General features: G+C 39.5%; 1 protein-coding gene across 6 annotated transcripts in view; it reads right to left on the reverse strand.

Annotated features, from left to right (window-relative positions):
- Nucleotides 1–16,003, reverse strand: part of PSD3 (pleckstrin and Sec7 domain containing 3) — a 643,022-nt gene that overhangs the window by 397,485 nt on the left and 229,534 nt on the right. Inside the window, exon 1 of one of the 6 annotated variants that reach the window (XM_046648396.1) lies at nt 11,974–12,038. The exons of the other annotated variants lie outside the window; for them this stretch is intronic. The gene's annotated coding sequence lies outside the window, so the exon portion shown is untranslated. Of the gene's footprint in view, nt 1–11,973; nt 12,039–16,003 lie in introns of those variants that run through there. 6 annotated transcript variants of the gene reach the window in all.

A 16,003-nucleotide genomic window follows, 5' to 3' on the forward strand; every position in this document is an offset into this window, starting at 1 on the left:
TTGACCGAAACATCGTTATACAGCACACAACTGTACACGAAAGACTGCAAAGAAAAAGGATGTTGACTTATTCTTTACTACTCTGAAGGGAGAATGAGAAAGAGAGTAGTTGGACCAGATGAAGTCTAAGCTTCTCTCAACGCTACTAGCTATTATAACTATTATTATTAAACTACAGGATGTAAGTTACTGTGTGCTTCCTATGGACCAAACTTGGTGCTAAGCACTATCTCACTGAATCTTTACATCCACTTTGAGGCGAATACTACTGTTATAGCTATTTGTTATTGTTCATAAATTAAGGCCCGCTCGCGCCCAGCATCACAGCGTTGGTAAGTGGCAGAGGGAGGACTGGATCCCACACAAACTCCAAAGTCATCCATTAAGCTTTTAACCATCACTTTGTACAGCCTCCCTAAATTAGGAAGACAGTAAGTATAATACAATTGAGGGAATAACTCCATTTATCAATAGAAAATCACACAGAAGAAAACTAAAACACTAACAACCACATTACCACCATTGTTCCTTTTTCTTCCTACATACAAGTTGTTCCCATACACTGTCACAGTTCACCTTCACTACAAGCCAAGGAGGCAGGTATTATTATGCATATTTTACAGATGAGGAAACAGCTCAGAAAGACTTCCTCAAACTCATACAGTGCCTAAAAACATCTGGGGTCAGAATTCAAACCAAAGTCTGAGCTCTTCCACATGCAAATCTTTTATGTCAACTATAATCCATTCCTGTTAGGATCTCACTTGGCTCAGGCCCTAGGACCTGATGGACTTCAAAATCCTCTGGAGTTGACCAAATTTCACAGGAAGGGCCAAATATAATCCAAATGTTCCTTGAAGGGGAAGAGATCGAAAGACAGCAAGTCCTAGGAAACAAAATCAGGCTTTTCTCTGCCAAGTCCTGTGGCCCATTTGACACATCCTTAGGTGCTGGTCCCCCACCAGCATATACTGCTACATGCTGGTCCCAGGAAACATCCAGAGCAGCAAACAAAAGAAAATCCCACTCACCTAGACCCTACACTCTAGTGGGGGAGAGTGAACAAACAAACCAACCCTATAATATGCAACATATCAAGTTCAGAAAAAAAAAGGCACAGAGAGTGCAGGGGCAGAGAAACAGGGGTGGAGGGCACTAAGGGTGCTATTTTGGAACTGGTGGTCAGGGGAGGCTGGAGTCTAACCTGCTGCACAGGAGCAGAGCAGGCCTGCTAGCTATTACATCCAGCAGGTCCTGGAGTCTGGACCACAGTCCAGTACTTCCTTGCTTTTCACTGGAGGAAAGGGTGAACCACAGTGCTACCTGCAAGCAACAGGTCAAAGAGAAAGAAAAATAGCAGGTCTTTTTCCTTGACTGCAAGGAAAGCAGTTACCATGTACTATTGCCATGGTGCTGGGGAACTCAAGAAAGCATTCCACCAGTAGAGCGTGAACAGAAAGGTGCTAGTGAGGAGAGGACCAAGGCGAGCGGTGGTGTTACTCCGAGGAACGCTGAAGCACACCGGGAAGCAGGCAGGAAGGAAAGCTTTCAAAAGTGGCAAGAGCTGGAAGCCTGGGGAAGGGGGAGAGGCCAGAGCTGTCAAGGAAAAGGTCTTTGCCTAATTCCTACCAATTGTCTATATCCCTAATACACCAGGGTTCCTAATGGAATAGTTAGCAGAAAAATAAAAATTAAAAAAAAACACCAAGTTTCTGAAGTACTCTATATCACATTAGGATAAATCTGAATAGACATTTTCTGAAAATTTCATCTTTTTGGTCAAAATGTACCTTAGATTTCAACAGCTAACTCACCACCTAACGTAAACATGTCTTCTTAAACAGGTAAGGCCCAGCAGTGGAAGGCTAGCGGTGGAGTGGAAGAAATGTGCTACAAGGTCAGGCAGAACAGGGTTTACACCCTATTCTGCCATTTACAACTCTGGGACTCTGGAGAAGTAACATGGCCTATCTGAGCCTCTTGTTCTTTATCTGTAAGATTAAAACAGAAAGAATAAACAGAGATCAGGTATAAAGGCTGAATTATAATTATAAGCTAATAAATATTCATTTTCCGGCCTTAAACAGTTCCAACATCTTTAATTCCTGCTTTAATACCATCAGTGATGGTAAGGTGAGGCAGTTCATTCCACTGGCAGATAACTGGAATTATAAAACTGAAAAAGTTGTACATAAAGTCAAAATCTTCCGTAAAGCATAAACAGGCAATTCACACAAAATGAAATACCAACTCCTATTTTTTTTCCAACACCAAGTACCATCATCAGTTATTGGACACAGGCACTCTACCATACACTGCTGGTCAACGCAGACACGATCTTTCCAGAGAGAAATATGACAATAAGAATCAAAGTCTTAAAAACGTGTTTTCCCTTCCATCCACCATTTACACTTCTAAGAAACTACCTAGGAAAATATTAACAGGATGTGCTTGACAGCATTGTAATGAAAAACTAGAAGCAAAAGACCCACCATTCAAACAGATTGCAGTATTTCGATATAGTGGAAAATATACAGTCATTAAAAATGCTTAGATTGGAAAAATATTTGCAATGCATATGAAAGTTGAAGGGCTAATTTCCTTATTTGATAGAGATCTCATAAAAATCATTTTTTTAAATGAAAGAACTATCCACGAAACTAGACTCCTATCTTACACCATACATAAAAATCAATTCAAAACGGATTAAAGACTTGAACATAAGATCTGAAACCATGAAACTCCTAGAAGAATACATACGGGGTAAGCTCCTTGACATCAGTCATGACAATGATTTTTTTGGATTTGACACCAAAAGTAAAGACAACAAAAGCAAAAACAAGCAAGTGGGACTAAAACAAACTAAAAGGCTTCTGCACAGGAAAGGAAATCATCAACAAAATGAAAAGGCAACCTATGAATGGGAGAAAATATTTGCAAATCATATATCCGTTAAGGGGTTAATATTCAAAAGATACTAAAAACACTCGTATACCCCAATAGCAGAAAAAAACAAACAATCCAATTTAAAAACGGGCAAAGGAATCAAATAGACATTTTTTGAAAAAGACATACAAGTGGCCAATAGCATAACAGGTACATGAAAAGATGATCAACATCACTAATCATCAGGGAACTGCAAATCAAAACCACAATGACATATTGCTTCACTCCTGTTAGAATGGCCATCATCAAAAGGAGAAGACATAAGTCTTGTCTTGGCAAGGATGTGGAGAAAAGGGAAGCCTTGTGCACTGTAGGTGGGAATGTAATCTGTCACAGCCACTGTGGAAAAGAGTACAGAAGTTCCTGGAAAAATTAAAAGCAGAACTACCATATGATCCAGCAATCCTACCTCTGCAAATATCTCCAAAGGAAATGAAAGTAGGATACGGAAGAGATATCTGCACTCCCATGTTCATTGTGGCATTACTCACAATAGCCAAGATATGGAAACAATCTAAGTGTCCATCAATGGATGAATGGATAAAGGAGATGCGGTATATACACACAACGGAATATTATTCAGCCATGAGAAAGAAGGAAATCCTGCCATTTTCAACAACATGGATGGACTTCGAGGGCATTATGCCCGATGAAATAGGCAAGAAAATGACACACATGGCCTGGTATCACTTATACATGTATTCTAAAGAAATTTTCCTTTATAAAGTCAAACTCATATAAAAAGGAGTGGAAAAGTGGTTGCCAAGGGCTGGGGGATGGAGGAAATAGGGAGAGGTTGGTAAAAGGGTGCAAACTTTCAGCTGTAAGATGAATGAGGTCTGAGAATCTAACGCAAAGCATGGCGGCTAGTTGAAAACACTGTATTGTATGAGTGAAGTTTGCTAAGAGAGTAGAGCGCACATGTTCTCACCAAAAAAATTTAAAAAATAAATATGTGATGTGACAGATGTTAATTAACTGGATGGGGGGATTCCTTCCACACTGTCTATTAAAAAAAAAGAACCAACCAAAAGAAAAATGAGAAAAGGCAGTTTACGGAAAAAAAATACAAATGAACAATAAACATACAGTGTTCGACCCTATTCATTATGAAATTAATACAAATAGATCATTTTTCACATATTACAAATTGTGGCATCTGTGATACTCAGGACAAGCAAGAGTGTTTTGAAGCAGGCACTCTCATGCTCTCTTTGTGGGAGTGTGTACAGACACTACTGTTTACCGGTTTCCAGGCTTCTCCACTGCCAGGTGCTGGAGGATGACAATGCCTGGCCCCTTGAAGTCAGGCATATAGACAGGAGTGGTCAAGACCATGTGCTCCAGAGTCAAAAGGCCAGGTTCTAATCCTAGATTTTACTATTACATGACACAAAGAGAACTGTTTAAGTGATGTCAGCATCATGGAAGAGTGAACTTGCCCAAGACTCTCTCCCCACCAACACAGAACAAAAAGGGGCATTCATACTCCAACAGAGGACATCCTAACACAACACAAAAACGCCAGAGAGACACGCAGCCATATGACAGAGGGCAGAGAGGCTGGAGCCCCCCTCAGAGGTGGAACAGGGTAAGAGAGAAGTTCTCTCTCTCTCCCCTAAAGACTGCGATCTGCAATCGCAGAAGGCTCTGTGATGGAAGGAACACAGGAGGGGACGCTCATTCAAGGGAACATCAAGGACTTCCTAGGACCCTTGCAGGCCTAGAAGGAAGCCCTCTAATGGGGCAAAAGCTTTAGCAGGGGGTGACCTCATCAAGCCAAAACCCCAGAAGACCAGAGAGAGAGAGCAGAGAAAGCCCCGAGAGTATGCAAGAGAAAGCACCCCTCCCACAACCTGCGCCATGTACTCTCCACTGCCTGGGATATTGGCCGCAGGTGGAAGGCTCAAAATACATGGCTTTCGACCTGCATCCAGTGGTGATAGGATGTAACTGCAATGAAATAATATCAGAATGTGTAAGACACGACCCACCTCTTATAGCAATATCAGACACTACATGAAATCTCCAGACCAGAGAGAAAATGACAAGCACCCAGAATTCAGTCCTGAGGACACAGAAATATGTAATCTAAATGACAATGAATTCAAAATAGCTAGCTATCAACAAAAAACTCAACAAGGTAAAAGAGAATGTAGAGAAACAATTCAACAAGTTTAGGAGCTACTTCACAAAAGAGACTGAAACTATAAAGGAGAATCAATCAGAAATATTAGAGATGAAAGACACAATGGAAGAGATAAAACAAAATACAGATACCCTGAACGCTCGAGCAGACATCATAGAGGAGTGTACCAGCATACTCAAAGACAGACATGCTGAAATGCTCCAGACAGAGGAGGAGAGAGAACTAAGACTAAAAAGAAATAAAGAAAGTCTCCAAGAAATATCCGAGACAATGAGGAAATGCAAAATAAGAATTACAGGTATTCGAGAAGGAAAAGAGAAGGAGAATGGAACAGAAAGCATGTTCAGAGAAATAACAGCAGAGAACTTCCCAAACCTAGGGAAAGAGAGGGAAATCTGCGAAGAAGAGGCTTCCAGATCTTCAGATTTGTCAAGGTAAAAAGACCTACTGCAAGGCATATACTATTAAAATCAGCAAGAAGGAATGACAAAGAAAGAATACTAAGGGCAGCAAGGCAGAAGAAAATAACCTATAAAGGAACCCCTATCAGGCCCTCAGCAGATTTCTCTGCAGAAACCTCACAAGCTAGAAGAGAATGGAATGATACATTCAAATCTTTAAAAGACAAAAATTTTCAGCCAAGAATACTCTATCCAGCAAAAATATTCCTCAGAAATGATGGAGAAATAAAAACTTTCCCAGACAAACAAAAGCTAAGAGACTTCATAGCCACGAGACACCCCACCTCCAGCAAGAAAGCCTCAAGAAGACCCTCATGCCTAAAACAAAAAAAAAAAAAAAAAAAGAGGGAGAAAGGGGTCACATAACACAGAGGAAGGAGATAAATAGAATCAGAATAGGATAGCAAATACTTAAGTACAGCATTAGGCTAAAGGGAAGGAAAACACCAAAAACAAAGATAATCTTGTCATTTTAAACCACAAACTCACAACACAAGACGGAATAAGATATGAGAAAAAGAACATAGAAGGGAAGGAGGAAAGGGACTGAATCGGTTTACACCAAGGAACTAAGAGGCCATCAGAAAATGGACTACCTTATACACGAGATTCTGAATATAAACCTCAGGGTAAACACTAAACAAAAAAGCAGAACAGAGATACAAATAATAAATAAGGAGAAAACAAAGAAACACATCATAAAAAACTACATAATTCAATGGGTAGACCAAAACACAGAGGACGAGAAACAAAGGAAATGGAGGAAAACCAGAAAATGAATGATAAAATGGCAGCATTAAGCCCTCACACATCACTAATCATTCTAAATGTAAACTGACTGAATTTTCCAATAAAAAGACAGAGTGGCAGGATGGATTAAAGAACAAGATTCGACAATATGCTGCCTCCACGAAACACATCTCAGCTCCAACGACAAACACAGGCTCAGAGTGAAGGGATGGAAGATGATACTCCAAGCTAATGGCAAACAAAAGAAAGCAGGTGTTGCAATACTTATATTAGACAAAGTAGACTTCAAGATAAGACAGGGAAAGAGAGACAAAGAGGGGCACTATATAACGATCAAAGGGACACTCCATCAAGAAGAAATAACACTTATAAATATCTATGCACCCAACACAGGGGCACCAAAGTTCATAAAGCAACTATTAACAACCCTAAAAGGAGATATTAATAATAACACAATAACAGCAGGGGACCTCAACACTCCACTCACATCAATGGATAGATCATCCAGAAAGAAAATCAACAAGGAAACAATGGAGTTAAATGAACAGCTAAACCAGTTGGACTTAATAGACATATATAGAACACTTCACCCAAAAACAGCAGAATACTCATTCTTCTCAAGTGCGCATGGAACATTCTCAAGGATAGACTATATGTTGGGAAAGCCTCAATAAACTTAAGAAAATTGAAATAATAACAAGCATCTTTTTCGATCACAATGCTATAAAGCTACAAATTAATTACAATAAAAAAAGCTGAGAAAGGGAAAAAGATGTGGAAACTAAACAACATGCTATTAAACAAGCAATGGATCACTGAAGAAATTAAAAGAGAAATCAAAAAATATCTGGAGACAAATGAAAATGATAACATACCATACCAACTCATATGGGAGGCAGCAAAAGCCGTATTAAGAGGGAAATTCATCGCAATACAGGCAAACTTTAACAAACAAGAAAAATCCCAAATAAGCAATCTCAAATTACACCTAACTGAATTAGAAATAGAACAACAAACAAAGCCCACAGTCAGCAGAAGGAGAGAAATAATAAAAACCAGAGCAGAAATAAATGCTATTGAAACAAAAAAGGCAGTAGAAAGCATCAATGAAACAAAGATTTGGTTCCTTGAGAAGATAAATAAAATTGACAAACCCCTAGCCAGACTTACAAAGAAAAACAGAGAGAAAGCTCAGATAAATAAAATCAGAAATGAAAGAGGAGAAATAACAACAGACTCCACAGAAACACAATGGATTATAAGAGAATACTACGAAAAACTAGATGCCAACAAAATAGATAATGTAGAGGAAATGGGTAAATTCTTAGACTCTTACAACCTCCCAAAGCTGAGTCAAGAAGAAACAATCTAAATAAACCAATCACAAGGAAAGAGATTGAAACAGTAATCAAAAGCATCCCAAAGAATAAAACCCCAAGACCAGAAGGCTTTCCTGGGGAATTTTACCAAACTTTCAGAGAGGATTTAATATCTATCTTTCTCAAGCTATTCCAAAAAATTAGGGAAGATGGTACACTTCCTAACACATTCTATGAGGCCAATATCACTCTGATACCAAAGCCTGACAAGGACAGCATAAAAAAGGAAAACTACACGTCAATATCGCTGATGAACACACATGGAAAAATCCTCAACAAAATTTTGGCAACCCGAATTCAGCAATACATCAAAAGTATCATACAGCATGATCAAGTGGGATTTATACCAGGGACACAGGGATGGTTCAACATCTGCAAGTCAATCAACATGATACACCACATAAGACATTACTGAAAGAAATTGATAATGACATAAAGATATGGAGAGAGATTCCATGCACAAGGATTGGAAGAATAAACATACTTAAAATGTCCATACTACCCAAAGCGATCTACAGATTCAGTGCAATCCCAATCAGAATCCCAATAACATTCTTCACTGAAATAGAACAAAGAATCCTAATGAATTGCTAAGACAATTCTGAGGAAAAAGAACAAAGCTGGAGGTATCACAATCCCTAACTTCAAAATGTACTACAAAGCCAAAGTGATCAAAATGGCATGGTACTGGTAGAAAACCAGGCACATAGATCAATGGAACCAAACTGAAAGCCCAGAAATAAAACTGCACATCTACGGACAGCTAATCTTTGACAAAGGTGCCAAGAACATACAATGGAAAAAAGACAGTCTCTGCAATAAACGGTGTTGGGAAAACTGGACAGACACATGCAAAAGAGCGAAGGCAGACCATTATCTCATGCCATACACAAAAGTAAACTCAAAATGGATCAAAGACTTGAAGATAAGTCCTGAAACCATAAAACTCCTGGAAGATAATATAGGTAGTACACTCTTTGGCATCAAACTATAAAAGATCTTTTCGAATACCATGTCTTCTCAGACAAGGGAAACAAAAGAAAAAAATAAATAAGTGTGAGTTCATCAGACTAAAGAGTGTCTGCAAGGCAAAAGAAACGAATCAAAACAAACAGACAATCCACCAATTGGGAGAAAATATTTGCAAATCATATATCCGACAAGGGGTTAATCTCTATAACATATAAGAAACTCACACAAATGAACAACAAAAAACAAACAGCCTGATCAAAAAATGGGCAGAGGATATGAACAGACATTTTTCCAAAGAAGATATACAGATGGCCCATAAACACATGAAGAGATGTTCAACATCACTAATCATCAGGGAAATGAAAATCAAAACTACACTAAATACCACCTTACGCCTGTTAAAATGGCTATAATCACTAAGACTAAAAATAACAAATGTTGTAGAGGATGTGGAGAAAAGGGAACCCTCATAACCCTCATTGCTGGTGGGAATGCAAACTGGTGCAGCCACTATGGAAAACAGTATGGAGGTTCCTCAAAAAACTAAAAATAGAACTACCACACGACCCAGTTATCCCACTAGTGGGTATCTACCCAAAGAACTTGAAATCAACAATCCAAAGTAGCACATGCACCCCTACGTTCGTTGCAGCACTATTCACAATAGCCAAGACATGGAAACAACCCAAGTGCCCATTGACTGATGACTGGATACAGATGATGTGGTGTATATATATATATATATACACAATGGACTACTACTCAGCCATAAAAAAAGACAAATTCATCCCATTTGCAACAACATGGAAGGACCTGGAGGGAATTATGCTAAGCAAAGTAAGCCAGACTGAGAAAGACAAACACCACATGATCTCACTCATATGTGTAATATGAACAAACACGTGGACAAAGAAAACAGTTCAGTGGTTACCAGGGAAAGGGGCTGGTGAGTGGGCACAGGGGGTGAAGGGGAGCACTTGTGTGTTGACAGTCAAGAAGTAATGTACAACTGAAATCTCACATTGATGTAAACTATTATGAACTCAATAAAAAAAATTAATCCAAAAAAAAAGAAAGAGAACTGTTTAACCTTTCTAGGCCTTCGTTTCCTCAACTGTAAACAGGAATATCTACCTCACAGGGATATTCTGAAGATAAAATAAAATTTAGCAGTGTGTGGTACATGGTATTAACAGTAATAGCAATAACTACCTTACAACGGAGCAGGTGCTATTCTATGAACTTTAGATATAATACTTGATTTTATCCCTCAGTAAATATTACTAGTAGTATGAGAAAATTATTGCCGCATTGCTTATAATTGCAAATATCTGGAAACAACAAAATTGTCCATCATAATGAACTAGATAACTAAACCAAGCTCCACGAAGGATGTCTAAGTGGCTCGTACAGAGAATGGAAGAGCTCTGTACATGCTCAGAAAGAAAGATCTCCAAGTTTATTAAGTTTTTTTAAAAGATGTAGAAAAATGTGTATGATCTCTTTTGTATAAACAGAGATGGATGGATGGTGGGTGAATCGATACTAAAATTGACATAAAAGTAGTTTTTGCCTGTCTGTTTGTTTTTAAAGTTCCACAGCGTGGCGCATGGTTAAGAAATGGGCTCTGGGCTCGACTGCCTGGGTCCTAAGCGGGCTCACTTCTTACCAGCTCCACGGCTTTGGGAAGGTACTTAAACACTTAGCCTCAGCAGCCCCATCTGTAAAACAGGATTAATAACAGGGTCTACTTCTTACAGCTTTTGTGAGAATTAGAGGAGCTAAACAGATAAAACAGCCCCCGGCACATAGTAAGTAACCAGTTAATGTTAGTTATTTTACTACTAACCACTTGCATCTATCAACACAGGTGGTGAGATTATGGGCCTTTTTTGCTTTCGTTGTACTTACCTGTATTTTAAAAGATAGAGACAAAGAGATTTGGTTTTTGAAAATACAAAATTATATTTACTGACATAAAAGATGTATAGAATATGTTGAATGAGAAATGTTAGCAAAAAACAGTATATACAGCACAAACTTATTTTCATTAAAATATATTTAGTATTATGCAAATAAATGTCCATAGAAAAGCATTTAGATAGGCACTAAAATGTCACTAGTGGTTTCTAGATTATTTATATTTTCTTCTTTTTGCTTTTCCTATTTTTTGATTTTCTAAAATGAACAAATATTATCTGTGTAATAAGAAAATTTTACCTGTCATAATTTATTTCCAACTCAAGAATCAATCAAGGAAGAGGTTGAGAGACTTCCAATGACATAGGCAGAGATGGACTTTAGAGTGAAAACAAGGGATCAGTACATGTTTTTCTGAGAGCCCATAAATTACGCATCACAAGCATACCAAAGAAAACAACTGACAATCAGCAGCTAAGACTGCCACCCTGGACTGGGCCGGGCTCCCACCTAACTTCGGGGAGGTATGCTGGGGTTTAAGAGCCTGAATCTGGCCCCAGGCAAAGGCCACAGGTTTGAGGAAAGTCCAGAGGGCACTGTGGGCCACGTTAAAAAGCGGCACTGCACTCCCACATGCTGGTGTCTCCACACTTGTTCACAGCAGCAAATCCATCAGAGACCCCAAGTGAACTGGGAAAGGGTAACTAAAACATTCAAAATACCTTTTGAAAATTAGTTGGCATTACGACTTCTCCTTAAAAAATCAAACCCTAAGTGAGGGTCACAGGATCTTGCTCAGATTTGAAAATAGAAAGGGAAATGTGGTTATACTCTTTTGCTAAGATTTGAAAACTCTGAAAACTGACAAATTATCAGCCACACATTTCAAGTTGCCTCTTCTCTCCTTAACATCTCTACACAACAGGAGCCAGTTAGCTCTAGTGGGGAGAGTGAACTACAGCCAACAAGCCTACAGACACAGTAAGCTCAAGACGGGGTTTACGCTGCAGGTGCAGGCTGCGCCTAGATGTCCACCACTGCCAGCCTCCTCCGCCTCACGTGTGCACCAGACACTGCTTTACTGGGCCACTCCGAGAAGGAGCAGAGCAGGCATATTCTTTCTTTCATCACCCTCTCTGTCTCTGCTTCTCTCAGTCCCAGGATCCCCTCTCCCTGACACTCTCTCTAGAGCTCTCTCAACCTCTCTCCCTTCCTTCTCTCGACCCCTACCCTTCTCATCACTGCAAGAGGCCACAACCACAGCAGAACTTTCAGAGAGCAGCAAAGCACTTCAGCCTAAACGAAAGCCAGACAGAGTCCGAATGCCTAGTCCCTTCTGAAGTCAGCTCTATGAGTTCAGTCTAGCCCCGTCACCACTGCAGGCCTTTTTTCTTACCTGGAGGATGAGGGGGTGAGAAGAGATTTCTGAGATCCTTTTCCTGCTTCAAAATTCTGTGATTCCACGACAGCTAAATAAGGTCACTAAATAGGAAAACCACCAGGACAGTGGGGGGAAGCAGCATTTAGTTATCTTTATTTCTCACGCGATGTTTCCAAAATGTGTATTGCCAAGAAGTATATCCAACAGACTCTGGCTTCATGTTTAAATTTTTATACACTCTAATTAAAAACAGAATGTCTTGCTTTTACTTTGGATTCTGTAATTCTTTCCGTTCATAATGAGCAGCTCTTACACGAAATCAACCGAGTTTTATCTGAGCCAGCACATTCTTACTTAAGAATAGAACTTTAGGCACTTTTGGACTAATAGAATCAAGAGTATCTTTCCCTCCAAAAAAAGAAATTGCTGTTTTGGCATGCTCTGCCAAATATTTCTTCCAAGAAAAATATTTTTATTATTTTACTATTAATATTTTATTATAGCTTTTACTTATTTATTTTTTGGTGAGGAAGACTGACTCTGAGCTAACATCTGCTGCCAATCTTCCTCTTTTTGCTGAAGAAGATTAGCGCTGAGCTAACATCGGTGCCCATCTTCCTCTATGTTGTATATGGGATGCCACGACAGCGTGGCTTGATGAGCGGTGTGTGGGTTCGCGCCCAGGATCCAAACCTGCGAACCCCAGGCCACTGAAGCGGAGCGTGCAAACTTAACCACTATGCCTCTAGACTAGCCCTATTACAGCTTTTATATGAGTAAAGCATTTATTTTGATATTAATTAAACCATGATTTTCAAAGTACAAAAGAACATTCTTCTACTTGGAAATGTATTTATGGAAACGTAGGTTATTAGGTCCTTTACTGTATAAAGAAGTGGTTTTTGTTTTTTCTCTGATGTGAAAACACACCTCGAAGGCACTGAGAGGTAGAATAGTATCCTGCTGCAGAAGTCAGGTTTAGCCCTGACTGAATTAATTAAACAAGAAATATTTATTATATACTTACCTATGGTTTAGCAGATACCATGGATAAGTCAAAAGCATAACAGACTCCTTGCCTGCAAAGAGTTTATAATCTCACGTGGAAATCAAATGTATACACATGATAAATACTAAGTAAGGTATTTATACATATGTATGCCAAAAATTACCATATGCCAAACACCACCTAAGTCACTAGGGCTGTAAGACTCCACTCTGCCATAAAGGTCTCACAAGCTGGTCGGGAGCCAGTCCTGCCTAAGTAGACACAGCTGACCTGCCGGCTCCCAGGACAACCTCCACTGCACGTACAGTGGAGGTCCAGTGCCCTTCCCAAGAAGGCGGTGGCTCCCATGGTACAGGGAGAGGTGGGAGATGGAGATGCTACGTCATAGTCATCTCTGGTCATGTCCTCTTTTGTGGTATTCTCTGTCAAGTAAAAACAGGGCCTTGTTTGGTTGGTTGGTTGGTTTTTATCAGCTTGACAATCTATCTTTTAAATTGGCGCATTTAGTTCATACACATTTAATATCATTACGAACACACTTAGGTTTACATTTACCATCTTATTTTGTGCTATTTGTCCCATCTGTTTTGTTTTAATCTCCTTTCTTGCCTCCTTTTAAATTGATTTATTATTCCATGCCCCTAGAAGTTTAGAAACTGCACACTATTTCTATGCTTTTATTATCCTAGAAATTACAATAAAGTATAAACTTAACCAATTCTTTTACTCTTCTGTCTGATCTTAGAACACTTTAACACTATTACCACCCTTTAGCACTCCCATTCCCGCTTCAAAACCCTGAGCTTCAGCCATAACAGACTGACCTGCAGCTCCCTGAACTCCTCTGTGGCCTCTCTTCTCTGGCCTTTGCACATGACCGCCCCCTCTAACTAGAACGTTGCCCCTCTTCTCCTCATACCTACTTCCCAATGTGGCCTGATCCTCTCCCCTCTCAAGCCCTAGATTTTCAGGGAGTCTTTCTGACCCCACAGTAAGCTGCACTCCACTACACCTGTCCTCCCTCCTAGCCACTAAGCTGCGACAGTCAGGGACTGCGGGACGCTCCAACAGACAAGGCCGTCTGGATTAGTGCTGGGACCTCAGCACCACATGACGGGCACTCCGTAAATATTTGCTGAATGAACAGATGACTGAACGAAATAGTTTCAAGACAAACAATCAGGATGAAAGCAAAACAGGCCACAGATCACCCAAAATGAAAAACAAAGTCCATTCATCACAGAAGCAAAGCCCAGCACGGTGACTGAGAGCGCAGGCTCCAGGCCAGACTGGAAACCTTCGATGCTGACTCTACCACTCACACCGGCGCTCAGTTTCCCCAAGACTCTGGGGAGCGAGCGGAACCAAAGGCATCATCTCTAGGTCGTTGTGAGGAGTAGAAGAGCTAACACTTGGAAAGTACTTAGAACACTTTCTGTTAAGATTCTTCCGTACGTACGTTTACAATCGAGGCTGAATGTCTAGTTGTTAAACAACATAATTTAACTAAAACCGTTACTAGATCCTTACTTAAGATCTGGTTATTCACACATTAAAATAATGTATCATAACGCCTTAGATGATTAGGCACAGATTTATAGCCCATGAGGACAATGTCACTGTATTTCAACACTGGAAAATAATCAACATGAATCACCAAAAAGTTCAATAGCATTAAGTACATGCGTTAAAAATAAAGAAAGGTAATAATATATTTTTAAAAGAATCTCATCAAAAATGACATAAAGGAACCATTTGAGCATTTGAAGAAACAAGTTTCGGTTTTTTAAAAGAGGTAATAATGTAAGTTTGTAAATTTTGTAGTCTTACTGAATTTTACAATAATTCCTTAATTGTAGCTATAAAAAGTGGCAAGATTTTATCCAAAACTTGCTGCATTATTCAAAAATATTACCCAAATGATGAAATTAATTATTCATTGTTATCTTATAAGATAGACCAAAAATTTTAAGCAGTTGTTTTGGAGTTCTTTTCTCTCTAAATATTAAAGTATTAGAAGGATGTATTTTAGTAGCATGAAAAGGTCTCAGAATCAATTCTAATCCTCTGTTCCTGATTTTGGGTGGCAATTCACTCTATAACATTTTCTATTTTTTCCTAAGAAGCCAATTAAATATTTCCTAATTAGTTTGATTTTAATGAATAGCTTGTGATTCTGAACTAATAATATTGTTATAATCATATTTTATCAAGCTATGTTGTTGATATTCTACCTCACTTTATCACCCAAAGTGCTATTTAAAGACTAAAATTCCAACTGTCTCTCAAATTCCCAAGACCCGAGAGGTGGGGCGGCAGGGCAACAGGTCTTCAAGATGCTCACTTGGTAATGAGGTAATGGAGGCTCACTCAGACTAACTGGGAAAGGTCATACCGGACTGGGGAGTTTTTATTTTAAAAAGGAAATTATTTTGATCCTTTCACATGGCATAATTGAAATTAGGTTAACAATAGAGGTCCTTGGAGGAAGTACATTAATAAAAATTATTGCAACTGGAATTTCAATTATAAAGTTTTCAAAGGTACCTGAAAATAGTTTTATTTTCTCCTTTGGTGTTTAGGTTGTTACTTGTTTTTGCTTTATTTTGGTTTTGTTGAGCACAAATATTGAGCACCTCATGTGAGTAGCACCGTGCTTACATGGATCACCTCCCTCCCTCCTCAGAACAGTCCTACTGTACGTATGCAATGCCGGTACTATGACCCCATTACACATTACAAAATGCACTGAAGGATCGAAGGGTTACAAAGGCCCGTCTAGCTTTTCACTTCACTACACATTTTCATCAAACCCACCAGCTCTTACCCGAGGTAAGGAGAACGATCCAATCAGCACAAAAGACAGCATTCCTTAAAAAGAAGACTAAAACGAGCCAGGATGTCCTGTCTCTGCTGTGGACTAGCTACTGACACTTGGGGAAACCAGATGCTCGTCGGAGCGCACGGAGCGCGCCCACTGCACGGGCGTGGCGCGGGGACGGGGACGTCCGCCCGGCCTGTCGGAGCCCACGCAGC

Source organism: Equus quagga, chromosome 22, assembly GCF_021613505.1.
Source record: "Equus quagga isolate Etosha38 chromosome 22, UCLA_HA_Equagga_1.0, whole genome shotgun sequence".
Classification (NCBI taxonomy): Eukaryota; Metazoa; Chordata; class Mammalia; order Perissodactyla; family Equidae; genus Equus; species Equus quagga.